The sequence below is a fragment of the Cebus imitator genome, unplaced genomic scaffold, assembly GCF_001604975.1.
Source record: "Cebus imitator isolate Cc_AM_T3 unplaced genomic scaffold, Cebus_imitator-1.0 Scaffold255, whole genome shotgun sequence".
Classification (NCBI taxonomy): Eukaryota; Metazoa; Chordata; class Mammalia; order Primates; family Cebidae; genus Cebus; species Cebus imitator.
This window is the reverse complement of record NW_016107570.1, coordinates 11,093-37,947: the sequence shown is the minus strand read 5'-3', so window position 1 is coordinate 37,947 and position 26,855 is coordinate 11,093. Positions and strand designations below refer to the sequence as shown.

At 39.6% G+C, this 26,855-nt stretch overlaps 1 long non-coding RNA gene and 1 pseudogene across 1 annotated transcript in view; both read right to left on the bottom strand.

Moving 5' to 3' along the window:
- The window catches only part of LOC108283052, a 33,431-nt gene extending 8,915 nt beyond the window's left edge, over nt 1-24,516 (bottom strand). The window contains exon 1 of the long non-coding RNA XR_001816660.2: nt 24,389-24,516. This is a non-coding gene — a long non-coding RNA (uncharacterized LOC108283052). The remainder of the gene's footprint in view (nt 1-24,388) is intronic.
- An 825-nt stretch (nt 24,517-25,341) lies between these two features.
- LOC119467035 lies at nt 25,342-26,529 on the bottom strand (annotated as a pseudogene).
- Nucleotides 26,530-26,855: the final 326 nt, after the last annotated feature.

Here is a 26,855-nt window from a genome sequence, read left to right as displayed (position 1 = left end):
TTTGAGTAGTGTTATTCCAACAGCCCTCCAGGGCTTTGTATACCTCTGCACCTATCAGCCGGGTGCTGATTTTTCCATGGCTTCTGTTATCTATCAGCAGGAATGTTTTTACCAACATCTGGGAAAGGGCACTTGGCAAATTTCAAAAGAGCTGCCAGAGATTGTTAAGAAGGTTACAAAATGCAGCAACAGTCTCACACTTTCACCTATGTGCCACTGTACCTGGGCAGAAGCAGCCTTAGTATGTTACTCTGTACACACTCTTATCACTCTATTGTTTGCATTCACATTCCACTGGCTGAGCTTGCCAGTTGGTTGCCATGACAACCTCCTCACTAGGCTAGCCAGAGATTGCTCTGGTCCATTCAGAGGACGTTGATTTAGCATGTGTTGGGCTGAACATAGAAAGGCTTTTCTAATCCATTCTGATTTTTACACCCTATAAATCCTTCTGGTTACATCTGGCCCTATCTCAGAGGAGTCACATGGATTCAAAATGATTAAATCATGTGATTTCATCCCAGCTCCCAGGGCCAAAAGAAAAAGAACAGACTAATATTTTGCATCCATGTCAAAAATCCCTCAAATAACCTGGAAATACTTATTTTCTTAAATAGTATTGAAGCTAGACAACAAAAGGCAATTCTCTTAAGTTAAAATCTCCAACTTAGTCATTACACTATTTGGTTGAATGACTACATCTGACCTTGAATTTCCCTAGCTACTCTCTTGTTAAAATCCATGTGAATAACTGCAGGACTGGGGCTGAAGAACATCAGCAGAGCCAAGGCTCTATAAAATAGAGGTGGATACTTCAAACTATTGTGGCTTGTATTTTTCTTTCATTCTGTCTCTCTGGACAATGCTTATATGGTTCTCTTACAGTCTGCATTTTAAAAATCTACAGATAAGGCCATCTGGTGTTAACAAAGCTCTCTTTTCTAATGTTTATACAGTATATAGAGCTAGGGCATTCAACTTCAAGTAATTCAATCCAGATTTAGGGAAAGGCAAGTAGAGATCTAAGCAAGATCCTTGTTGTTAAGATATCAGACCTATTGGCATCCTTGTTGTGATTTTCCCAGAGCTAATGGGAAGCTGTTTTATGTCATAAGATACCAAGAACCCACTGAAGAATTCCAGATCCCTGAATGAGGCTTTGAAGAAAAACATCCTAGAATTTGGTACAAAGGTCTCATTTACAAGTTCAGTTTTCTCATCTCCTTTGCTAACACTTCTTGTACTTACTAGTATGATTTGGGAAGTCACTGAGCTTGAACAGTATCATAAAAGATTCAGCCCTTATGAAAAAATGATAATCCACACAAGGTTTTGTCAACTGTGGCATGTTTAGTCTGGGCATCTCAACACCCTATCATCAAACTGGTATACAATTTGAGGTCAGTAAAATGATATTTGATCTCAGAAGCCAACATGCTCTCAGCTTCTCAACCTTAACTGGAACCCTAAGAATATGTCACAATTAGAGACAGTGTGCCAGAAATAATGGCACCTATTTATTCTGCATGCTGAGAAGGAGACATCGCGATATGGTGAGGGATAAATTATCAGTCAAAAGATGTGGGATCTAGCCCCACTTACCAATACTTCTAACTTTGGGACCATGAGCGAGTCACTTTTTAGAAATCCTTAGATTCCTTATGTATGACATTTGCCTTCCTTAACTTACGGTGTTATCCTGAGACTAAAATGAGGAGAGAGAGGCACAAGTGCCAAGGCACAAGTGTTGTTATCATAGACTATGCTGTGATAACAACAGTAGCAACAATAAACTGACATTTGTTGAGTGGTTACTATATAATAGGTGCTATTCCAAGCACTTTATACATTGTAACTCATTTTATCCATTAGTAGGTGCCATTATTTTCTTCAATTTACTGACGAGGAAGCGGAGGCAGAAAATGGCTGAATAATTTGCTCAAATATTTCCTTGCTCAGCTAGTAATGGGCAAAGCTGGCACGTGAACTACTGACTTGTACATTCTCCTGCTTCTCCAGATACACTGAAAAAGTAAGCTGCCATTTTGTTCTGGCTACATTGTAAATCCTATGTTAATTAACAATCACGATATACCATAAACTTTGATCAAGTTAAATAATCAGAAAATAATTAACTATATTTAACACTGCCAGTAAACCAAATAAACAATCTTTCTTGGTAATTCCAAAAGTACTGTGTTATCTTGTACTGCTTAAGATTCATCAAGATGGTCATCACGACAGCTGTACTTCTACACAGAATTTTAGAATTATAGATATAAAAGGTTCTGAAGGCTGGGCGCGGTGTCTCGCACTTGTAATCCCAGCACTTTGGGAGGCCACGTGGGTGGATCGCCTGAGGTCAGGATTCTGAGACCAGTGTGGCCAACACGGTGAAACCCTGTCTCTACTAAAAATACAAAAATTAGCCCAGCATGGTGGCACATGCCTGTAGTCCCAGCTACTTAGGAGGCTGAGGCAGGAGAATCACTTGAACCCGGGAGGTGGAGGTTGCAGTGAGCCGAGATCGCGCCACTGCACTCCAGCCTGGTGACAGAGTGAGACTCCATCTCAAAATAATAATAGTGATAATAATAAAAGGTTCTGGAAATTAAAGTGCCTTTCATTGACCAGATATGCTAGGCCTTCTTGTCGTAAGTTTGTCATGAAATAAGATATTCAGGATCAAAATCAATATCATTAGTATTTTAGCATTTATTTAGCAGTTTAGATTTGGAGTAAAAGAATGTTTTCTATATAAACATGATTTTCTATCCAAGTGAATCAATCTTTTCATTCAATCACCTGTGTATGAGGACGCTCATGCCCACGACTGTGTGTGCCCATGGGTGCTTAAAGCTCATGGCCTAACTTACAACCACTAATTCAACCGCTACAGCTTGTGTTTTTTTCACTCACTCAGATTCTGTGGCTGTTACCTCTCAGTATCTCTGTATTTTCTCAGTATTTGGAGCTTGTTCTTAGAAATCTTTAATCTTCCATTCGTACACACCAACATTAGAGGGAAGCTGGCACTTCAGTCAATGATACTTCAGAAACAGAGACTTATACCTTTGAACATCACTTCCAATCTACTGGGTAGAAGAGTGTGGTTCAGCAAAATCAAATAAGTAGCCCAAGGTCACACAGCAAGCTGACTGTGAAATCTGACAAAGACCTCCTGATAAATAGGTTACTGATATAGCTTACAGCCTTGAACACCTGTCTCTCAGACTACATCATCCAGCATTAGTATTTTCAGCTCATGTAGGTTTCTTCATCAGCAAATCAGTGAAGCCTTTCACTTAACTATAGAAACTGATCATTCTGTCTCATTCTTCCCTTAACAGAGCCTTTCTCATCTCTATGGCAGAGGCAGGCAGCACTGTTCCTGAGACAGATGAGCTTTGCACTGTGGTCCAGCACATCTCTTGCAGACTTCCTCATGCCTGATCCTGAAAGGGTCATTCTGTACTTTCCAAAAACTACTACAGGTACAGCGGGACAGTAATCCCTTCAGGTTCACTTGATGTTAGGGACCAGAAAAAAGCTCAGAAAGTTTTGTTTGATAAAACATGTTAGCTGTGCTAAGGAAAGAAGAGAAGAAGCACAAAGCCAACTGTGTCCTCTTCATGATGGACACTGAAAGAACAAGCAGAGAGAGGCAGAGAGAGTGTAAGCCAGACTTCACTTTAGTGCCGAAGGGCTACAATCCTATACCCTGGCTTCATAGGATTGGGGTTTCATCCTCATCAGAACCACCTGAAGTACGGGCTGGGTGCCATGGCTCATTCCTGTAATCCCAGCACTTTGGGAGGCCAAGGTGGGAGGATCACTTGAGCTCAGGAGTTCAAGACCAACCTGGGCAACATAGTGAGACTCCACCACTCCAAAATACACAAAGATTAGCCGAATGTGGTGCTGGGTTCCTGTAATCCCAGCTACTTGAGAGGCTGAGGTGGGAGGATGGCTGAGCTCGGGAAATCAAGGCTACAATGAGCCATGCTCATGCCACTGCACTCCAGGCTGGTGACAGAGCAAATCACCTGAAGTGCTTAAAAGTTTCTGAACTCCACTCTACACATACTGAACAATGGGAATGTATGGGGCTTCAGAACATGCATTTTTAACAGACTTCTTGGAGGTGTCTTAAACACATCAAAGGTTAAGATTCACCCTCCTCTGTTCACCCATGTTCATAGCAGCATTATTCACAATAGCCAAAAGGTAGAGCTAATCCAAGTGCCTATCAGCCTATGAATGGGTAAGCAAGATATCTTATACACAAGCAATGGAATACTCAATTTAAAAAAAAGGGAATTTGCACACATTATATCATGAATGAACCTTGAGGACATTATGCTAAATGTAATAAGTCAGTCACTAAAAGGCAAATACCGATTCATGCAGCAACATGGATGAATTGTGAAAACAGTATGCTAAGTGAATAGGACCAACATAAAGGACCATATCTTACATGAGTCAATTTTATAAAAAATGCCTAGAATCTATAAGACAGGAAGTAGATTAGTGGCTTCCTAGGCTGGGTAGAGAGTGAGGGAAAAGGCAGAGTGAATGCTGATGGGCAGGGAGCTTGTTTCTGGGGTTATGATATTCCAAAGTTGAATGCGATGAAGATGGCACCGTCCTGTGAACATACTAAAAACCACTGAACAGTATACTTTAAATGGGTGAATTGTATGCTATATGAATTATATCTCAATAAAACCATATATATATATATATATGTATGTATGTACACACACACACACACACACAATGAAGAATCACTGTCCTAATGAATGCGAATGTATGTTACTCTTAGAGATTTTTCTGGGAAACCCCATGGCCAACTGGGGAAACCATTCCAGTGACTGTCAGAATTCTCTACCACAAAAATGGCTCCCAGGTCCAACGAGAACACTTCTTACAGGTGTTTAAATCCAGTCCTTTTTGCTCTGATCTCAGTAGAGAAGATAGAGCAGCTGCTTCTCAGGGAGGGCATTCTAATACCTTCCAGTGCACATGAAGAACATGAATCCACACTTCGTGGCTGTGGTGCAGGCCTCATTTGCCAACACTCTTCTGTCCACTTTGCTCCCAGGAGGTCCTTAGAGCAAAGGAAGCCTCAGAGAAGCTGGGGCCTTTTCACACTGATACAGGGCAGCAAGCGGGGCCTTAGGCCATAAGTGTGCTGCTAACTGAGGTGGCAGGCTCCAGGATGTCACTCTGGTGCTTGATGAGTACTGGAACATCAGAGCATCCCAAGGGACTCTGTTCTACTTGTGACTGCACCTGTTAATGGTAATAATCACAATTCCAGTCTTGCGCACTTAACCACCTCTCTCCGCCCCCTTCTCCGGTACATTACAACAATCTTAAAGGAAACACTTGATTCATTTCAACCCATCAAGAGCTACACCATACTGTGAAATGACGTTTGTTTTTCTGAGATGTTCTGCAGCACTATTGCTCTTTTTTCACCACAGGAAACTTCTAACCACCGCTTGGGCCACTCTGATCTTTTTAAACTTTACTTTGAAAGAAAAATCACAACTGCTATTTTTTTTTTTTCTGTAGAAAGAAAGAAAATAGCTACTAAAATCACACTGTAATAAATCATTTTCATCTCCAATTGTTAAAAATCTGTGATTTGTTCTTAAGTTTCTATTCTTAAATTCCTAAATGAGAAAATCTTCTCTTTCCAGATTCTAGTTACAGTTCCAATGCCTTGTCTCCCCTTTCCTGGGGAATTGGATAGGCCAGAGCTGCAAGGAAAGGTCATTCTGCTAGTGGGTGGTCGACATTTGAGCCAGAAGTAGGAATTGCTGAGCAGCAGGACAAACTGGCTTATTAGCTTGTCCTCTACTGGGCCCCAGCCCAGGATAGGCTTTAGGAAGGAAGTCGGGGGGGTAAGGCTTTTGATCAATTTGCCCGAAGATGGGCCAAAACTGCAGACCAAAGCTGGAGAAAAGCAAGAACAGGAGCTCAGCCAAAGGCTAGTGCTACTAAAAAAAATGGCATTTCAGCCCCTGAGTCCATGTCTTTAGCCAGGCATGACCAGATGGTAGCTTTTCCTTCTGTTAGAATTCTGAAACTATGCAATGGTCAGTCTATGGCCTTAACAAATCCTGGTCCATGTAGAGAAGGTTTCCTTCTTGCCTTTCCCTTTCAGACATGAGCTAATCCCTGTTCACATCTGGGAAAAGCTCAGATTCAGCATTAGAGAGGACAGCAGCAGTCTGAGATTGCTGGTATAAAGGCTGCACATGCTAGGAGTCGTTATTAGCTGAATAAACTCCCAGCTCCACAGCCTATCATTCACTTCCCACCTTTATTGACTTTCCTGCCCCATATGCTCCCAGATGTACACCCGTGTCCTCAAGCCATCTGGTAAATGGATGCAGCACAAGCCCCATTACAGCTTTGCCCATGAGAGTCTCCTCTTGAAGCATTCTCCTCCATCCTCTCCACCTTCTCAATCCAATTTAACCTTTAAGGTAGAGTTTGCTGTGTGTTATATCTGTTGAAAATTTATTCTTAAGCCAACCTTTAAAAATGAAAATGCAGATTTCTGACCTATCTTTAAATATTAGAATGCTGAGTGGGTCTGTGAGGGCATACCCTGGTATCTATGACTGGTGCATGCCAGAGGGACGTCCTTTCTCCAGCTGCCCACAGTCCCTATCACTTCTGTCTGTCTCTCTGACATGAAATCCATGTTTCAATGGTCAGTCCTCCTTGCACACAGACTTGTGCTTCTTGGCATCCCCATCTTTATTCACAGTGCAAAATGGAAGCTGCACAGAGAAGGGCTTCTTGTTTCAAGAGAAAGGAGAAAGCATTCCTTTGCATTTGTGAAAACATTTTTCTATGTATTTAATTTGCAAACAAATTGTGTTTGAATCTTACACCTAACCACTTTGCTGATTTGATTATTTGCATCACCTACCTTTCCCCTGTAGCTATTCCAGTTTGAAGCCCTCCAGGTCTAGCTGTGTTCCCACTCAGCTCTAAGGTCTTACTTGACTACTCTAGCCCACACTGGACATTATCGGCTCCCTACCAATTCTTATTCTTTTTTTTTTCTTACCATATATTTGTAACTTTGTTCTGTTTTGTATCAGGTATAACATTTATATAATATAAAATTCACTGTTTTAATTATTTAAAAGGATCTAATTAAAGTGAATCCTGATGGGCAGGGGGCTTCTTTCTGGGGTTATGAAAATGTTCCAAAATGGACTGTGATGAAGATAGCACAGTCACCTTCAGTGGCTGATATGGTTTGTTGTCCCCTCCAAATCTCATGTTGAAATGTGATTCCCAATATTGGAGGTGGGGCCTGGTAGGAAGTAATTAGATCATGGGGGAGACCCCTTGTGATAAGGGATTTAGCACCATTCCCTTGGTGATAAGTGAGCTCTGTCTCCCAGTTCATGAGATCTGGTTGTTTAAAAGTCTGAGACTTCCCCTGCTCCCCTTGCTCTGGCTGCGTGGCACATCTGCTTCCTCTTTGCCTTCTGCCATGATTGTAAGCCTCCTAAAGCCCTCACCAGAAACAGATGCCAACACCACACTTCCTTTACATCCTGCAGAACTTTGAGTCAATTAAACCTCTTTTCATTATAAATTAGCCAACCTCAGGTATTTCTTCGTATCAATGTAAAAGTGGAACACTACCAAAATATATGAAGATGGACACTAGGGATGTAAAGAGGTTAAGAGTGTGGACTTTAGAGTCAGAGTTTAGTTCTTGTCCTGGTTTACCGAGTATGTGACTCAACCATTTTCTCAACTGTAAAATGAGCATTGTAAACGCACCTACTTTATGGGGCTAGTTACAGGATTAGAAAATAAATGCAAAAATGTCTAGCATAGTATATGCACATAATATGTACTTAATGAATGTTAGCTATATTTAAGATTCCACATCCTTTGATATTACAATGAAATTTCATTTGTTTGAGCCCTACTAATTAAAAATGTATTACATTATTTGCTCTATTTTATATGCACCCTTCACAGCAAAAAATAACTTGCTAATTGATAATGCATGTTTTGTAACCTGAAAATCCTAAACACACAGAAGTTATCAGTGTTTTTGTTGACAATTCATAAATAGGCTGAGCTGGAAATTGTCTCCTTTATCATTGAAAGCCTATCGAAATGTCAAGAAGTTACAAAGGATATATATTTAACCCATTTCAGAGGCACTTAGCACTCTTTGCATATAAGCAGCCACTCTGCCAATCATAAATGATCCTTTACTCTTTATTAAAATCAATATAACAGAATTGTAAATGTAAATGTGAAAGTGGCCTAACACAGAGGTTTTTAGTAAATTCATAGTGTTGTACAGTCACCATGATCTAATTCCTGGACATCATCATCACCCCTCAAAAAGAAACCCTGCATCTAAAAGCAATCATTCCTCTTTCCTTGTCCACCTCCATATTACGCGTTTTGCTCCCCAATTAGGATGTACATCCCATAGTACTTCTCCATATCTGTAAAGATAGTAACATAGTGCCCAACATGAACAGGTGTCTAGTTGATGTTGGCTAATTAAAGGATTTTTTTTTCTAAGTTTTGAAATTTTTGTGGGTATATAGTAGGTGTTATATTTATGGGGTTAATTAAAGGATTGACATCTGTTAATTGGCTGAGAGAAACAGTGGGGCAAATAGGGAAACAGAGGGAAAGAGAATCACTTTTTCCTCTGTTTTTAGTTATGAAGTGACTAAACTGATGAACAATTCTGTCAGCCACATTATTTTTAGATTTCATGCTTGGAGTTTACCAAGCATGGAATTTCACAAAATATCATTTTGGTTTTGCCCTGTGGGAAATTTATGATATAAAACAAATTAAACCAGTTCTATTCAGAGGAAAGTCATATTTCTGAAAAATTTGAAGAAACGCAAGATCGTTACACTTCAACACATGAACTAAAAGTGCTGAGAAGTCAATGTTCTGTCATATTGATTTTAATAAAGAGAAAAGGATCATTTATGATTGGCAGAGTGGCTGCTTATATGCAAAGAGTGCTAAGTGTCTCTGAAATGGGTTAAATATATATCCTTTGTAACTTCTTGATATTTTGATAGGCTTTCAATGATAAAGGAGGCAATTTCCAGCTCAGCCTATTTATGAATTGTCAACAAAAACACTGATAACTTCTGTCTGTTTAGGATTTTCAGGTTACAAAACATGCATTATCAATTAGCAAGTTATTTTTTGCTGTGAAGGGTGCATATAAAATAGAGCAAATAATGTAATACATTTTTAATTAGTAGGGCTCAAACAAATGAAATTTCATTGTAATATCAAAGGATGTGGAATCTTAAATATAGCTAACATTCATTAAGTACATATTATGTGCATATACTATGCTAGACATTTTTGCGTTTATTTTCTAATCCTGTAACTAACCCCATAAAGTAGGTGCGTTTACAATGCTCATTTTACAGTTGAGAAAATGGTTGAGTCACACACTTGGTAAACTATGACAAGAACTAAAATCTGACTCTAAAGTCCACGCTCTTAACCTCCTTACATCCCTAATGTCCATCTTCTTATATTTTGGCAGTGTTCCACTAAAACATCATAGAGTAATAGCTGTTGGCTTCATTTACAAGTTCTTGGTATTTCTTATCCTTCCCAATATATACTCATGTCTACCAGTTCTTTTTTTTTTTTTTTGAGACGGAGTTTCGCTCTTGTTACCCAGGCTGGAGTGCAATGGCGCGATCTCGGCTTACCGCAACCTCCACCTCCTGGGTTCAGGCAATTCTCCAGCCTCAGCCTCCTGAGCAGCTGAGACTACAGGCACGCGCCACCATGCCCAGCTAATTTTTTTTTGTATTTTTAGTAGAGACGGGGTTTCACCATGTTGACCAGGATGGTCTCGATCTCTTGACCTCGTGATCCACCCGCCTCGGCCTCCCAAAGCGCTGGGATTACAGGCTTGAGCCACCGCGCCCGGCCTACCAGTTCTTAAAATCAAGAAATTATTCTTGAAGTCTATAAATCTAGCTCCTTTCAATAGTAACACAAACTAGACACAGATCACTATGTGAAGCTTCATACAAATGATTTTACTTTACACAGTAATAAATTCTGAAAGTTGTAATTAAATCATCCCTTGTCTTGATGAAGCTTGAATATGGAAAAGAAACTCTCTCCAGAAGTGACTGGCTTGTTCACTGAACTCTCAAGGCAGAGGATAAGTTGATGTTTAATCTTTCTCAGAATGGCTACTTCCTTGTCAAATAAAGCCAAGACATGCAAATGCCAGTTATGTAAAGTTAAAGGTAAAACAGAAAGAATAGGGCATAGTACCCAGACTTAGTGGAGAAAACTACTCTAATGGCTTTCATGGTGAAATATCATGGGTTAGTCTGTGCAAAACTGAAGGTGAGCTGCCTACAGGCATCAAAGAGCGTATGTCTTTGGAATTTGGGATTGAGACAAGAAAAAGTCATCCACTGAGACTAAAGTTATTATGTAAGTGCCACAAAGTCCATGAGATTAGCCATCTGCAGAAGTAACTCACTCCAGGATAGGATGAAGAAATGATTTTTCTGGTGATAACAGCACACTCCTCTAAATCCATCAAGGCACTAGAGTGTCTCCCAAATTTCTAAGATGGAGGGTAAGACTTCTCTTTTATCAGTGGTCTAATAAATGATAAAAATTTCAAGGTAAGACAATCAAAAGAAAATGGAGTTGGTTTATGTGAAGTCAAGGAAAAAGAGAGTCAAGGATTGAGAATATTTACTGACAGTGTGGTCAAGGGGGAAATGAGAGGATGCCGCACTGAGCTGAGCGAGTATACAGGTTTACTTGCTCTGTGTCCCAGTGAAGAGCATTGTACTCACTTAATGGTATCCCTTAATGTCACATGACTGGCACATAGAACTCAATAGGATAAGAAATACATGAGTAGAAAAGGACCAAGGCAAAGAACAGACAGCTACAATGTGATTGGAATGTCAAAAGGAGAATACTAAGTGCAGCAAGAAACTGCAGACACACCGAGGGTGATTTGAAATCCAGAAGGGCTGTGTAGAATCACCCAAGCTCTGCAGACTTGTGTCTCCAACATGGATCAGATCTGCCTGGAGTTAGAAGAGACTTTCCACTGAAGAGGAAAGGTAAAATGATCCCCATCAGCCCCCACTGCCACAAACACCTATAGTCCTTACAAGAGGAGAATCCCAAAGCTCTTGCAAACCCTAAGTCCCTTTTGGAGAGCTGCTAGGAATTCATGCAGCTGTATTGCCCTGAATCAGGAGCACAAGGGGTGCACTCCCTATACCCCACATCCCTGTGAGCCAAGCTTCTGTAGCATAGCACCATCTTGAGACCAGAACTACCTCTGGAGTGCACCCTTCTGTGGGGACCAGTAGCTACTGCCACTTCTCCAGCACTGGGGCTCCATTTTAATTCCAACGAGCTGATATAGGCAGCTGAATACCACAACCCCAGCTGTGCAGAGCCTGGGCCCAGGATCAGCTATGAGGCTGGTCTTGTACAGCAGGGAAACCAACTCCTGCCACTACACTTTCAGCTGGGGGAATAGTCTAGCAATCTTGCCCAGGGCAACTCTACTCCTAGGCCAGCCAAACTGCTACATGCCCTCTCATAAATGGGAGAGGGCCTGAGTCTCTGAGCAGCTGATCTGCCCCTGGCCAACAAATCAGCTGTGTGACTGAGCTCAGGACCTGAGAAATAGCCCTGCCCCCTATGGACATAGCTGTGGCCTACCCAATGGTCCTGCACTCACCATCAGTGCCTGAGAAACAGCCTTGCAGGTTGCTCCTGGTGGGCATACCCCCAGGTCAACTGAGCAGCCTTGAACCTCATCTATACGTGAGAAACAGTTCCAAGGGCCACCCCTGGCAGGAATATCACTAGGTCAGATAAGCAATTGCATGGTTGTGCTTGTAGCAAGAGTAACAGTACTGTAGCTCCAACCCCAGTGAGCCAGACTCCATGTTAGCTAATGGACTGTGTGCATGTATATGCCTCCAACCTGAGAAACAGTCCAGCAACTCAGTCCTGACAAAGCTACACCGCTGGTGCCACAAACTCTTTCATCCTGGATCACTGAGAAACTTGCTTATGCTACCAGTATGGATTACAGTTGAAGAAACTACATGGAGAGTACACTGCTGCATCCGCCTAGAAGCAAAGCCAATGTACTCTATCAAACCAATACCCTAAAACTCATTCATATGAAACCTACTTTATAAAATTGGAAGAAGTGACTTTCCTACATGCATAGAAATCAGTGTAGGAACACATCAAACATGAGAAAGCAAGGAAACATGACACTGTCAGTGAGAAGCAGTATTTCTCTAGTAACAGACCTCAATGATACGAAAATGTGTGAAATGCCAGAAAAAGAATTTAAAACAATCAGCTTAAGAAACCTCACTGAGCTACAAGAGAATATAGGCAATTCAATGAAATCAGAAAGACAATTCGTGATTTGAATGAGAAATTCAACAAAGAGATGGGTATCATTAAAAAGAACAAAACAGAAACCTTAAAGCTGAAAAATCCAATGAATAAAATAAAACATCTCTACTAAAAATACAAAAATTAGCCAGGCGTGGTGGTGCATGCTTATAATTCCAGCTACTTGGGAGGCTGACATAGGAGAATTGCTTGAATCTGGGAGGCAGAGGCTGCAGTGAGCTATCACCCCCACTGTACTCCAGCCTGGGTGACTCTGTCCCCCCCGTACCCAAAAAAGACATAAAAATGGGCAATGAATGTCTCAAAAATGTTCAGCATCACCCATCATCAGAGAAATGTGAATCAAATCCACAGTGAGGTGCCATCTCACCCTAGTTAGGATGGCTATTATCAAAACACAAAAAATAACAAATGTTGGTGAGGATGCAGAGAAAAGAAAACTCTTATACACTGTTGGTGAGAATGTAAACTAGTACAACCACTGTGGAGAACAGTATGAAGGTGTCTCAAAAATTGCAAATAGAACTACCATAGGATCTAACAAACTCACTACTTAGCATTTATTCAAAGAAAAGGAAATCATTATATCAAAGAGACATTCTACACCACCATGCTTATCGCAGCACTATTCACAATTGCCAAGATATGGAATCAAGTGTCCAACAACAGATGAATAGATTTAAAAATGTGGTATATATACACAATGAAATAATACCCAACTATAAAAAGTGAAAGCCTGTCATTCATGGCAATATGGGTAGAACTGGAGGACATTATATGAAGTGAAAAAGCTAGGAACAAAGTTAAGCACTGCATATTCTCACACGCAGAAGCTAAAGAAAGTTGATCTTATAGTAGGAAAAAATAGGATAAAGGATACTAGACATTGAGAAGGGTGTGGGGGAAGGGAGGCATATGGAGATATTTGTTAAAGGATACAAAATTACAGCCAGATAAGAGATGTAACTTCTAGTGCTTTGTACCACTGTAGGATAACTGTAGATAACAACAGAAGGAGAATATTGAGTGTTCCCAATATATAGAAATGATAAATGTATACTAATTACCCTGATCTGACCACCATACATTATATGTATCAAAAAATTATTATGTATTCCATGAATACATACCATAATAATTTGTAAAATATTTAATTTTAAAAACAAAGAAATAAATGAGTGAACATCATTGGATTCCCTTTTCTTTGATCTAGAGCCACTAAGAAACCATATTAAATTGATAGCCTTTCTAAGGGTATTTTTTCTATTGATAAAAGGATACACCGATTATCTAACAGGAATATTACAAACTGTGTGACATTTACATTTCTCAGGATATAATAAAAGGCATTTTAAATTAGAAATCAGTCCTCTGTGAGTTTGGTTAGTGTGATTTGTTCCCCTACTTTTCCCAGCTCTAATAATTTTACCCTGGGAGAAAGGAAATAATATTGGCCAGTGTGCAAAGCTGATGAACAGAGATGGGTTTCTGCCAGCTGTATCCAAGTACAGATTTCACAATTTAATGTGAGAAAACCACTTTTTCAGCTCTTAACACTTAGAAGATTCTTAAATCCAAATCCAAATACTGCAGTTTATATTTCTTATATCTGACTTTAATTTTGGTAAGTAATACTGTCATTTATCCTTTTTTTTTTTAAGCAAAAGTGAGGCTGGCAGTTTATACAGATTTCAGTTACATGGACCTGGATTAATTTTTAAACATTTCACAAAATGTGTTTGCAAGTTTATGTGAATGAGGAAAGGGCACAGCTTGGAAGATCATTCTGAGAGACGGAGCAAAGATGAGGTTTTGAGCCAAATCCAGTTAAGAAAAATGAGGAATGGACAATTTTGTGAGATGGTACAGGAGACATGTAAACATAAGGTTTGTTAGAGGATAAGCTTTGATCCAGAAATAGTAGATAGACAGTGGGGGTTTGGAAACTCTTTATAATGAAGAAGGGCACTTTGCATATTGGTCACCCTTGGAGCTGTGAGAATCATGAGAATGGGGAAACTCCAGGGTCAAATGTTGGTAAGATCTGTATTAATAAGAAGCAATATAGGAAAGAACACCTAGATTAGTGGAGTTGGTTAAGGAAGGCAATTAGTAAAATAGGGATTTGCCAGAGTCTTGAGAGTTTATTCACTGGAGAATGTGAGAGCACAAGTAGAGGTTTAGAAGAAGGGCAGCATAAGAAACACAGGAAGTTGAGTTTATCACTCTAAGATGCTGCATGGGTGGGGTTTTATGGATTGGTTAATCATATCATTTGTTCTCCAAACTGAGTTACTTTTGAGATTGAATGGGGATGCTATTAATACTGACACTGGGAAATGAACATAAATCAGGACTGTCCTGAGCAAACTGGGATGCAAGGTCAGTTTATTCATAAGGAGCAGATTCTTTCTGAGGAGTGAAGTTCAGCTGCCATAAGGGAGAGTGGAGATCCATAAGATTATGTAATGAAGATCAAGTTAACAGAAATTGGGGAGCACGAAGGAGACAAGAACCAGGGCAAACAGTCCCTTCCCTTCCCACCCCATGGATATGACCACACCTAAACCAACCTAAACACATTGAAATGTACACTTTTGGTTTATTTTATACCTCCTGGGAATACTTAGCCAAAAAGAATGTGAGCCAAGAGATACAGTAGTAGGGTGGCAGTGCTTCTCCTCAGAGAGCTGTGTACAGATAGGCATTTAGAACATTTCAACAGCATCACTGGGATTCCCTGCTGAACCCAGAAGTTGGTAATTTTCATTCTTTGAGAAATACTACAATTAAGATTTAAATAAATCTTTAAAAGCTGCTGAAGAACAGCTAATGCATATTTGGAACAGGTGGTTTGAGTTTTAAAAATGGGCTTTAGGGCAATGTTACCCTCATTAGAGTGTCTGGCTGCATAACCTGGCTTTACTACAGAATTGTTTTTGCAGGGGTGAGAGGCGAATGATTAAAACTGAAGGAAAAAACCATCATCCCTCATTAAAGTAGAGTGGTTGGAGGCAACATTGTGGGTCTGAGCTCAAGAGAAAAGCTTTAACATGGCCAAGATGGGTGCATGCCCACAACTAGGGTTGTCCATGTATCTCTGGCTTTGGTGCCCAGCTTACTAAATGATCCTTGGCAAGCTGGACTGACACTGTAATGACAGGCTGAAGTCTATGAAATGAAATTAGCTATACAAGTGTTTGCACCACCAAACCATCGAATCAGCCATGATCTTCGGCTAAAGAGAAGGTTAACAATGCAGACATAGGTAGTCACAATGGCTAGTTCTTACTGATGTGCTTTACTTTTTTGTACTAATTTCTTGTGTTATCAAAAAGACATTGAATGAAGGCAACTCTTAAAAACCTATTTCAATTTCATTAAAAAGGGGTGGTTACCTGCTGTATGCAATATGCAAATGGTCTTTTTCTTCCTAAAGAGCCTCCAAAGTCCCATTATCCTCCTACATGTATTACTTCATGGATCATTTGTGGACCAATATTTATCAAATCATTTAAACAATAATTTAGTGCCATATTTAAAATGGATTCCAGTGCTTAAAAATTAGTTCTTTCAACATATTTTCTAGATAATTTCCCATTTGCTTTCATGACTATCCACCTAAGTATCTCCCCTCTCCTTACTCTCTACTCTCCGACTTTTCTGGGTCTCTTCCCTCTGCCTGTTAATATGTTGATTTTACTCTCAAATTCTCCATCCACAATGATTTCAATCTGTTACTCAAGCTAGATACGTATGTCATCTTTTATGCCTCTATCCCCTCAGCCTCCAGGATCCTTACATTTACCAAGTATTATTAGTTCTACAGCCTAAATTTTGTAAAAATCTCTTTCCTTGTTTGTATCCCCAGTGCCACTGTTTGGTTTAGGTCCATGGCCCTCAACTTTAACACAACTGGGTGAGACACAGTGAGGGCCTAAATCAAGGGTTCTCAACCATGGCTGTCCATTAGATCACCTAAGGAGCTAAAAACACTCATGTTTGTGTCTCCGCTTCAGATGTTCTGATTTACTCTTTGTGTGTGTGTGTGTGTGTGTGTCTGTGTGTCTGTGTGTGTGTGTTGATGGCGTCCATACCATGGTTTTTAAAATGCTACCTCGGTGGTTTGAATGTACAGCCAAGGTGGGGAACCCCTGCTTTTCGCCTTGACATAATTTATCCAATAGCATCAGCTTCTTAATGGGATCTCTGCTTCCTGTCCTTACCTTCCAGTCTATCCTTTAGCCAGTAGGTCTCCAAACATATGTTGTTTCATAATTCTAAGTTTCAAAAAAAGATTCAGTACTGCTCTAATACATGAATATTTTATAAATTATATAATGTGCTATTCCAGTAGTACATTATAGAACGTACCCAATAACTGAAAAAAAATTGAGATACAAATAAATAGAACTATTAATATTTTCTTTTTGTACTCTTGCTGATCTTCAACATACTAATTTCTGGAATATTGCCAGTGTAATTGGTCCAAAATGAAATCTGATCTTGTCGCTTCAGTGTTTAAAACTTAGCATCCTCAGCACGTATAACACAAAGCCTGAGTTCCTCAGCTCTTCAAACAAAGTTCTCCATGATATTTGATGTCAACTTTTCCAGGCTTACATCTGTCCAGAATGCTATTTATTATGCCTAGAGAGACCATCACCTGTTTGTCTACCTATCAAAATCCTGTTCATACTTCAAGACTTGGTTCAGACATTGTCTCCTCAGTGTGACCTTTCTCAGAGCCTTCAAACAGGGGGAGATTCTTAATTTTTTAAGCTCCTTTAGCACTGAGTCCATGTCTCTATTACAACAATTATATGTTGTCTTTTAAAAGTCTTTGTTTATGTGTCTCTCGGACTAGAATCTCCTTTGGGGGGCAGGAATTTGGTCTTTTTGTTTCCTAACTCCTAGTGCCTGGCCAATAGTTGGTGTTCAATCATGCTGAATAAATGAATAAATTAGTAACTCAATAAAGTCCTGTAATATATTTGTGAATTCTATTTTGAAGTGTCTATCTCCTCTCCCCCCAAAAGAAATAAACTCCTAGTGTGACCCACTGCGGTTTAAGAAGAGAATCTTTGGCTTATTTATTTCAGCTCAGTGGGTTGTTATGCAATTCCAAGTGGACTCTGCTAAATTGACATTAGACCTAATAATTACGTTCTGTTGCCTAACCTCATACTCCTCTTCTGATCCCTAACGGCCTTCTGTAAAATATGTGCACCCATTGGCCTCATGGGTACTAGACTAGGGTGCATGAGAGCTTCAGCACAAATCTGTCCAGGAATACCATTTCCCTGTTGTGGGCAGTACGAGCCCCACCATGAGGGTGAAACCAATTACAGCTTCCTTCTGCTGGCTGTCTGGGGTAATCTACCCCTTGGCTTTTTTCTGTAAATCAGTGGTTTTCAATCATGTCTACACATTAGCATAATCTGGGACGTAAAAATACATATTGTTTTCTGGGTCCCATGCCAGGGATTCCAGTTTAGTTGGCTAGGGATGCAGCTTGGTCAGTAGGATTTTTAAAAGCTTCCCAACCTATTGAAATGTGTAGCCAAGGTCGAGAAACCCTTATTCTATGTCGAGTCTTCCTTCTAGATTTGTTTCCCTATCTCTGCCTTGGTTTTTCCTGATTTTATATATTTATTTATTTTGAGAAATAAGCAAGGTCCCCTCAATGTGCTGAGGCCTAGCAGTGACTCCCGATATCCCTGCTATTCTCAATATCAGCAGTCTCAATGTAACAAACAAGCAAATAAAATAGCACACTCTCTAACACCTTGGATTTTAGTTATTCAGATGAGAACCACCTTAAATAGTTCAGATTATAGCTTCCCTAAAGTCGTGCTGAGAAATTGCTGTACAATTTAGTGGTAATTATCTCAGTGCAATTTGGACATAGAGTGAGACACCAAGAATTTCCAGAGGTTTCTTATAAAGCACAGCACAGTTGGCTAAGGAGTTTATTAGTTGGGGAAGTTCCAGAAAGCTGAGCACATTTTGAAAACAGAAATTATGCATTTGACTAAGATTGATTCAGGATAATTTATCCTTTGTAATCATCTGGTTATTTTCTAGCATCTTCCATTGGATTGTGTGGATCACTGAAAGATTGTCCAAGGTCAGAGTCTAAATACGTTTACCAGCTGTATATGTTCTAACTTCCTCCTGGACTTTAAGATAAAAAACTAAATTCAGTTAAGACCCATTGTGGGCTGGGCATAGTAGCTCACAACTGTAACCTGGCACTTTGGGAAGCTGAAGTGGGAAGACTGCTTGAACCCAGGAGTTCCAGATCAGCCTGGGTGATATAGCAAGACTCTGTCTCTTAAAAAATAAAAAACTTAGCCAGATATGGTGGTACATGCCTATAGTTCCAGATGCCTAGGAGGCTGAGGTGGGATGATTGCCTGAGTCCAAGAAGTCAAGGCTGCAGTGAGCTATGATCATGTTACTACTGCACTTTAGCTTGGGCAACAGAGAAAGATCCCATCTCTAAAGAAAAAAAAAAGACCTATTGTGTGACTCAAGATTGTATCAAGGGTATGATGATTGAAGTGGAGCTCAGTAGTTATAGAAGCTATGATGCTGCTATTATAATTTTTCCTCGTAGAAATTGTATAAAGAGAATCTGGTTGCTTATGGCTAGAGCATATGGATCCAGAAGTTCAGAGTTTCCACCTCCATATGATTTCACAGCGCAGTCAATGACATTCTCCTTCCCTGGGTTGGCAGTCAGAGACAAGGGTGATTTAAACTGAAAGGTTCATAGGAACGAATTAGAGAATTCAAGAGTCAGAGTTCCCAAATCAGGCATGCTGAGATCATTCAGGCTCAACAGAAATCAAGAGCATGTTTCTAAAATCCAAAAAGGTAGACTTTTCTAACTGGGTTGGTTGTATGTTTCAGTCACTGCAGTCATCTTGCTTCTGAAGGTGGGACGACAGCATATGATGTAGTATGGTCAGTATGCCCAAACTCTTATCCTTGGTGACACAGAAATATCCCACAGAATGCAAACTCCCACCATTAGCCATGGTAGATCTGCCTTCACTGATTTATTGAGACTTTTTGGGAAGTGATTGTATGTCCTGCCTGTACCACCTTCCACTTTCAGAGGTAACTGGTTCCATTAGTGTATTCTTTGTTAGTGAAAGAATATACTTTCTCATTTATCTTAAATTTACCTCTTTCTATTTCAAGAGACTATTCCCTTGAAGAAATTGTTTAATTCCACCAGTATTTATCAAATCAATGTGTTTTGGAGTTTACAGACATAGAATTCGTCTTTTTGTCAGGCTTCATTTTCCAAGAAGAGAAGTAACTACTCACTCAGAGAACTTCATGCCCTTCCTTCATTCTTTGAGTTACACTTGTACTGATGTTTCCAGCCCTGTTTACATATTCATCATATTTGAGTGTATTTTTGAGACACAGTCCACACTTTAAGCTCCATGAGAGGGAAGATACATGATATTTGTCAGATGAGTAATCAAAAGAGCCATTAAATGGGAAAAGAAGGGAAGACAAATTATAGAGCTTGGAAAATGGCAAAATATAAGAATATTTTGTACTTTCAGAAATTCTCATGGGGTCTGTGCTGGGCAAGAGGGAAGGCTACAGGGGATGTATCTGGAATTTGGTAATACATATGTTCAGAGGCTATTATAATTGTTTGAATGAGATAATTGGGAATATTATCTATTATTTGTTTTAGGAATAAATATTAATGCAAATTAAAAACACTTTAAAATTGGCTCCTTACAAATTATTAATAATGACTTCTCCCAGAAGCAATTTTAGTTTATCTGTAGTCTTCAGTTCTCTGGCTACATTTTTGGGAAACAGGAGTTTCTGTTTTAAAGCTTATAAAAATGGTTGAAGTATTCTTTCACCTGCAGTTTCAAGGCAATACAAATCCATTCTCCTCTATAAATTTCTTTCTTTGTTCTTATTCCCAGATAAATTATTTCAATTTTAGGAAAACATATCTTTAATTGTATCTCCAAATTTTTTTCTCATTTGACATACCAGTTGTACATTTAAAACTTAAATTATGAGATTTTGCATATATAAGTACCATACTATAAATTTAATATAAAATTAAAAAAAATTCTTATGTATTTTTATAGGTACATACATATAGTCTGTTAAAACATGCGTGGGAAAATAATACCAGCCATAGGATAATGTTTAGCTCTGGCAGCAATTCCCTACCCTCTCCAAACACTCGCTTCCCACAAAAGCCAGTGTTCTAGATATTTAGTCATATAAAAGTCACAAAGCGTTTGTTAAAAATATAGATTTTAGCCTTTAACATCAAAAGCTCTGATGAAGCAGGTCTGAGTTGGGTTGATCAATGTGCATTTGAAAAAGAACCCCAGCCAATTTAGCTGCAGATGCTTAGACAACTACTGTAAATCAGAAGTACTGAATATGCACAGCTGGCAGGTGGATGTTGGCGCCTGAAGCGGGCGCCTGAAGCGCCAGTGTGAGGTCAGGCCTGGGACATGATTTGGCAGCCATTAGTCTGGAGGTGGAGTTAAAACCCTCCAAGGGAGGGTGCAGAGAGAGAGGAGTGGCAGACTAAGGATAGAAAGCCAGAGTGCAAGAGACAGAAAGAGGAGGAGGAGTCTACCAAGGAAACTAAATGCAAATCTGGAGAGGGAGGAGGAGAACAGAGAGCACCATGTCATAAATGCCAACCAGGCAGCATTCAGCAAGGAGGGGTGCTCAAAGGGCCAAATGAAACAAAATGGCTGAGGAAGGGAATGCCAGAAACATGCTCTTTGTCTGTGTAGTCTATCTCAGGCAGTATAATGTTTGCTCCTAAAGGTAGGGTTATTTGTCATTGTATTGCCAGTAACAGTCATATTGTAAACATTTGATAAGTACTTGGTGAACTAAACTGGATTGAGAATGACAGCTGCCATACAAGAATTTTTAAAGGGCTCCTTTACAGCTTGGTTCCATCAAGGACCCTCATTAGGATGAGCAAATGTTGTACAGATAAAACAATTCACAATGGAGAATTAATTGCAACCAGATCGATAAACCAGTTATTTTGAGCCATCTGCCAAGATGTGTAATGACATTTAAAAAACAATGTGGAACCTTTGTGTGTATGTGATGGTATTCTGAAGAATAAAATTCTTTAGTCATTAAACAACAAAGCAAAGACCTTTAAATCTTTACATTTAAATTGCGAGAGCATTTTTTTAAATACAAATGGTCTCTCACGATCATTTGTAGAAGCATGTGTAGCCATGAGGAGAACAAGCCACATTAAATGAGGTAAATGACTCTCCAAGAATGCACATGTGTTGGTTGCTAAGACAACAGCTGCGTTTTATTGAATAGAGAGCAAAAAATCAATTAGGAATCATTGGAAGAACTTGAACAGGAACATAAAACATTGTGCCTCACAGTTTCAGGAACTTTGCTACAGCTGTGTACTGAATGGACAGGGTTTGCGTGTATGCCAGTCGATGGAGCAGTAGAAAAGTCACCCTCTTGATACATTTCCATCATCCTAACATCCCCTTTCACAACCTGGTCTTCTCAATATCACAGTAATTTATTAGAGTGGTAAAAAATTTAGCCAGTTACCTGCCTCCTATGTATCAATGGCATTAAACAATTCTTGGCTTGGATATATGTATATTTTGAAAGAAACAGTTTTCATTTTTATTCATAGAGACAGCCAACATCTGTGTAGCAGTTTCTTCCCCATCCTGGCATGTACCCAGCTAGTTAAGAAAACACAAGAAGACATGGAAGAGACCGTCTTAGGAAGCCAGCCTGCCAACCCTCTTCCCGGTTTCCTCCCTCTCTTTCTTTGGGGATCTACTATTCTCCATTCTTATCTTTCTGAGGTCCTAAGAGGATTAAGAAAACATTTTAATTCAATTTTTTGGACTCTTCATAAGACATTGTTTAATTGGTAGAGTGGCAAGAAGAGCCCCTGTGTCAGAGATGATAACTTCAAAAGTAGCCACAGGAGACCGTACACCAGCCATGTAACTTTCTCCTGGGTGGCTCGAAGATATTTGGCAGAGGAGTTCTTGTGGCCATCCAGGGATAGATTTTAGTTTAATGAACTCTTTAAGCTTATGAGAATTGGTCAGGCTTTCAGAGTGAACTGTATATAGTTATGAGATGATCAAGAGGAAGAGTGACCCAATGAAAGGGCCTTGCTTTTTTGATTCATGTTGCACAACACCGGCAGATCAATCCCAAATCATCCCCTTTATAACAGTGATTTTCAAATTATAGATTGAGACACATAATGCTTTTGGAGATGGGTTGGGACCACCGTTTATAAAAAAAGAAGAAAGATTAAGACAGAAAACAGAGTGAATTTCATCAAGTAAAGTTAAAATGTGTTTTGCGAAACTTTTGTTTCATTCTCTCTCTCTACTTGTGTATGTACTGGGATGCTAAATTGAAAGTATTTCTTACTGCAGGTCCTGGCCAAAAAGATTAAAAGTCAAAGTTTCCTTTGTTAAGAATGTCTCAATGTTCTCAGTGGTCTACCAAAAAAAAAAAAAAAAAAGAAAAAAGAACAAATAAATAACAACAAAAAATAATTCCAACTCCTTCACCTCCAGGACTGGAGTTGTTCTCCAAATCCACAACTCACATCTGCAACTTTATGCGAGGTTCTCACTTTTCTACTCACTATCCTCTCAACTTATGCTCATCTCAATGTCCATGCTTCATGGTGCCCTTTACTAATAATGCCTCATCTCCTTTGTTGCTGCAAATTCTACTCTCCTTTAGAGACCATTACAGCTGTATCTTGCCATTTCAACCAAATGACCTCCATCTCCTCTCATCACTCATCTCTTCCTTTGGTGCTGTTCATTTCCACACCTGATCTTCCTGGGGACCCTCTCTGCACTGCTTTTTGTTTTCCTCCGATCACACTCCACTCCTACATCTCTTTCTGGAAATGTTTTTCCTCCTCCCTGTGTCTGCCTCCATCTCCCTGTTGCTTTCCTGTCGGCATCTGCCTTGCGGCTGATCTCCTCATTGACGTGTTTTTGCTGTCTTGTAATTCTGCTTCCTTATGTGTATCTCCAGTCTTCAGTCTCCACTTGAGTGGGAGCAACTTGAGCCTAGGAACTGTGAATCACTTTTTTGTATCCCCCATGATGTTTGGCATAATACAAAGCATACATGAGTGTGCAGTAAAAATTTCTTGACTCAATCAATTAGTTAATCATCAGTCCCTCCTTTGCATTAAATCTCTACTACTCAACGCCAGCATTTTTCTCTTTAGATACAATCTTTTGTGTTTGAAATGGCTGTGCCATTTCTGAAGCTCTCTCATATCTATTATCTCATTTGTTGTTATCTACAAGGACTTGGTTAAGTAGGCATGGGCTATGATACTCCTTCTGGAGATGGGGTGACTAAGTCTCAAAGGGGGTTGTAACGGTAACATGGCTTATCGATGATGTTACTAGAATCAGAATCCAGGATGTGACCTATTCTGTGCCTTTATCCTCCTCCTATGGGAACTTGAGAACAATAATCACACAATAAAATAAAGAGCTCAATGAATGCAATATGGAGTATGGAGAGAGGAAAAAAAATAGTGGGCAAGGCATAACCTGTGTTTCTCATGGAAGAAGAATTTGAATACTTTGTATTAATACCAAAATTCTGAGTATCATTTTTGCTTCTGTAATTGTGCTTGAGCTCTCATGATGTCATAGTAAATGGGAGAAAATAGATTGTCCACTTAGGGAGGATATACTGCTTTCCACTGTTGGATTGACAAATATTTCATTAACTCCATCCTGACAATTAGCTGGGACTCTGTATAGTGTTACAAATAATAAACAAATTCTGTTTCTTTTTAACTTGCTAATTTGTTTCTTACCAAGCTGTTCTCCTAAATGTTGGCCTCGCTCGGTTGAGATGACCCGCTCGTCTTCCATGTCACACTTGTTCCCAACCAGAATCACCTGGGCATTATCCCAAGAGTATGTTTTGATTTGAGTTGACCTAAAAGAAAAAGAACAAGTACAACATTATCAGAGGGAAGCAGAACAGCATAAAATGAAGGAGAAGAAATACCTTCCACAGATGATGATGACAGCAAAAGGAAAAAAAAAACACATGAAGTCCAAATGCCTGACATTTAGAGTTGATTAGTTTGGTGCAATTTTACCTTTCAGATACTCATTAGAGATTGCATGAGTCAAAAATCAAGGGAACAGTGGAGGTGTACTAATAATCCTTTTGTATTTGATGAGATTACTGCTACTACTGAATCTTCCTTTCCTCTTTTACCCCCACCTTATATAATACCTTTATAGTAGAGTAGCCAACCATCTTGGTTTGCCCAAGACTTTCCCCGTTTAAAACAGTAACAGTCTCATGTCTTGAGAAACCCCTCAGTTTCAGGCAAACTGAGATGGCTGGCCAACCTATTTCCAGCCCATCACACAAAAACATTATTTTCTTTTATCACACCAACAACTTAAAGAGCTAAAGCAATGCGGCTTAGGAAATCTGGGAGAAGTGGTAATTTTTAAAAAGGGAATCATGAGAGTAAATATGTTCTTGCCTTGCCTTTATAAAAGAAAAATATCAGGTTGATTAATGTCAAAATTATAATACAATGGGCTGACATTTTAAGTTGCTATAAACAGGATATTTAGAATTTAGAATAAGCCTCCAGTATGAATCATCACAAAATAACCAACTTTTGATTTTTGGAACTTAGATAATAAATGTAATAGTTTGCTTTTACAGGTATTTTTTTTTAACCTGCTTAGCCAGTAAGTTTATTGTCTTTATCTGAAAAATCTTCCCAGAACATCGTTTGTTTTATTTCTCAGCAGCCTGCTCCTGAGCTCTGGAGAAGCTTCCCTTCTTTTGAGCTACCTGATCTTTCTTCTGGGCACGGGACATTTTGGGATTGTTCCACCCATAATGTTTGCTGTTGCTTCTTAACTTCTTTCCTGGGCTTCTTGTTTGGATTCTCTTGTATAGCAACATGAACTTTTGTTTTTTGTCTTATTTATTTATTTGAGACAGGGTCTCACTCTATCACCCAGGCTGGAGTGCAGTGGCATGATCTTGGCTCAACCGATCCTCCCACCTCAGCCCCCTGAGTCACTGGAATGACAGATACACCACCACACCTAGGTACTTTTTATAATTTTTTTTTTTTTTTTGTATAAACAGGGTTTTTCCATGTTGTCCAGGCTGGTGTGAAACTACTGGTCTCAAGCAATCCACCCACCTTAGCCTCCCAAAATGCTGGGACTGTGAGCCACCATGCCCAGCCAATCTCAGTTTTCTTGTACATCTCCATCAGCTCTCAAGTTATGCTGTTCTTTATGTATGGAGAGAACCATTTCTTGTAAGCATCTTCATCTGCTTCCAGTAGGTAAAGCATGTAATCTGCTTTATTCTGACCCATGATGTGTTTCCCATGCACTTCTGTATTAAATTCTCTGCTTTCAGAATCCCAAGCAGGGAATCGTCTGGTACTATGAGGGACAGAACAGCCTTCATCCACAGCTCCCTTCAAGGCCCCCAAAACTTTATTGCCAGTGATGGTTCTGGCAAGGCCTACATCCAAATAGCAGGTAAAGGCATCAGGCTGACCATCAGTGTTTTCCGTATCACTTTAATCTCTGGTTATCTCCACTTGACCTTCCATGCCAAACCCACCGAGAAGCCTGTAGGCCAGTGGCAGGCCAGTACAATGTGCTGCAGCATAATTTGTCAGGCCAACCTTCACACCATATTTTGGCAGTTCATGTATCATGTACGTATGCTGTGCAGACTACCATATCCCCTTCTATATGGGCATAAGCATTCTGACAAATGACATCTCTGTTTGTTATACAGACTATCACCCTATATTCCAGTGTATTGTATTTATTTTTATCCTGTATCTCTGAGCCTTTTTGAGCATGGTAATCCGTTTTACCCTCTTGTCATCTCCTAAATTTCACTTGGTATCTCTTAATAGGCCTTATTCTTAACAACTTTAACAAACCCCATCTGTGGAAGAAAGACCCTCATCCACAGCTTGACACAGACCTCCAGGCCCAGCAATGCCAGGCAGAGAAAAAGCACAGATATTTTTCTAAACACTTTATATATGTTGCATTAATTTAATCCTTAGAATTACTTAAGGCGAATATTGTTATGCCCACTTTACAGTTGAGGAAAATGAGGCATAGAGAAGTTAAGTAATTGCCCAAAATCACTCAGCCAGTAAAGTGGCAAATGTGAGAATCATGTTCTGGAAGTATGGCTCTCAAGCCTGTAGTTTAAAAACATGCTTCCATACTAGTCATTAAAGGTTCAAAAAGTGAAGTTCTAGT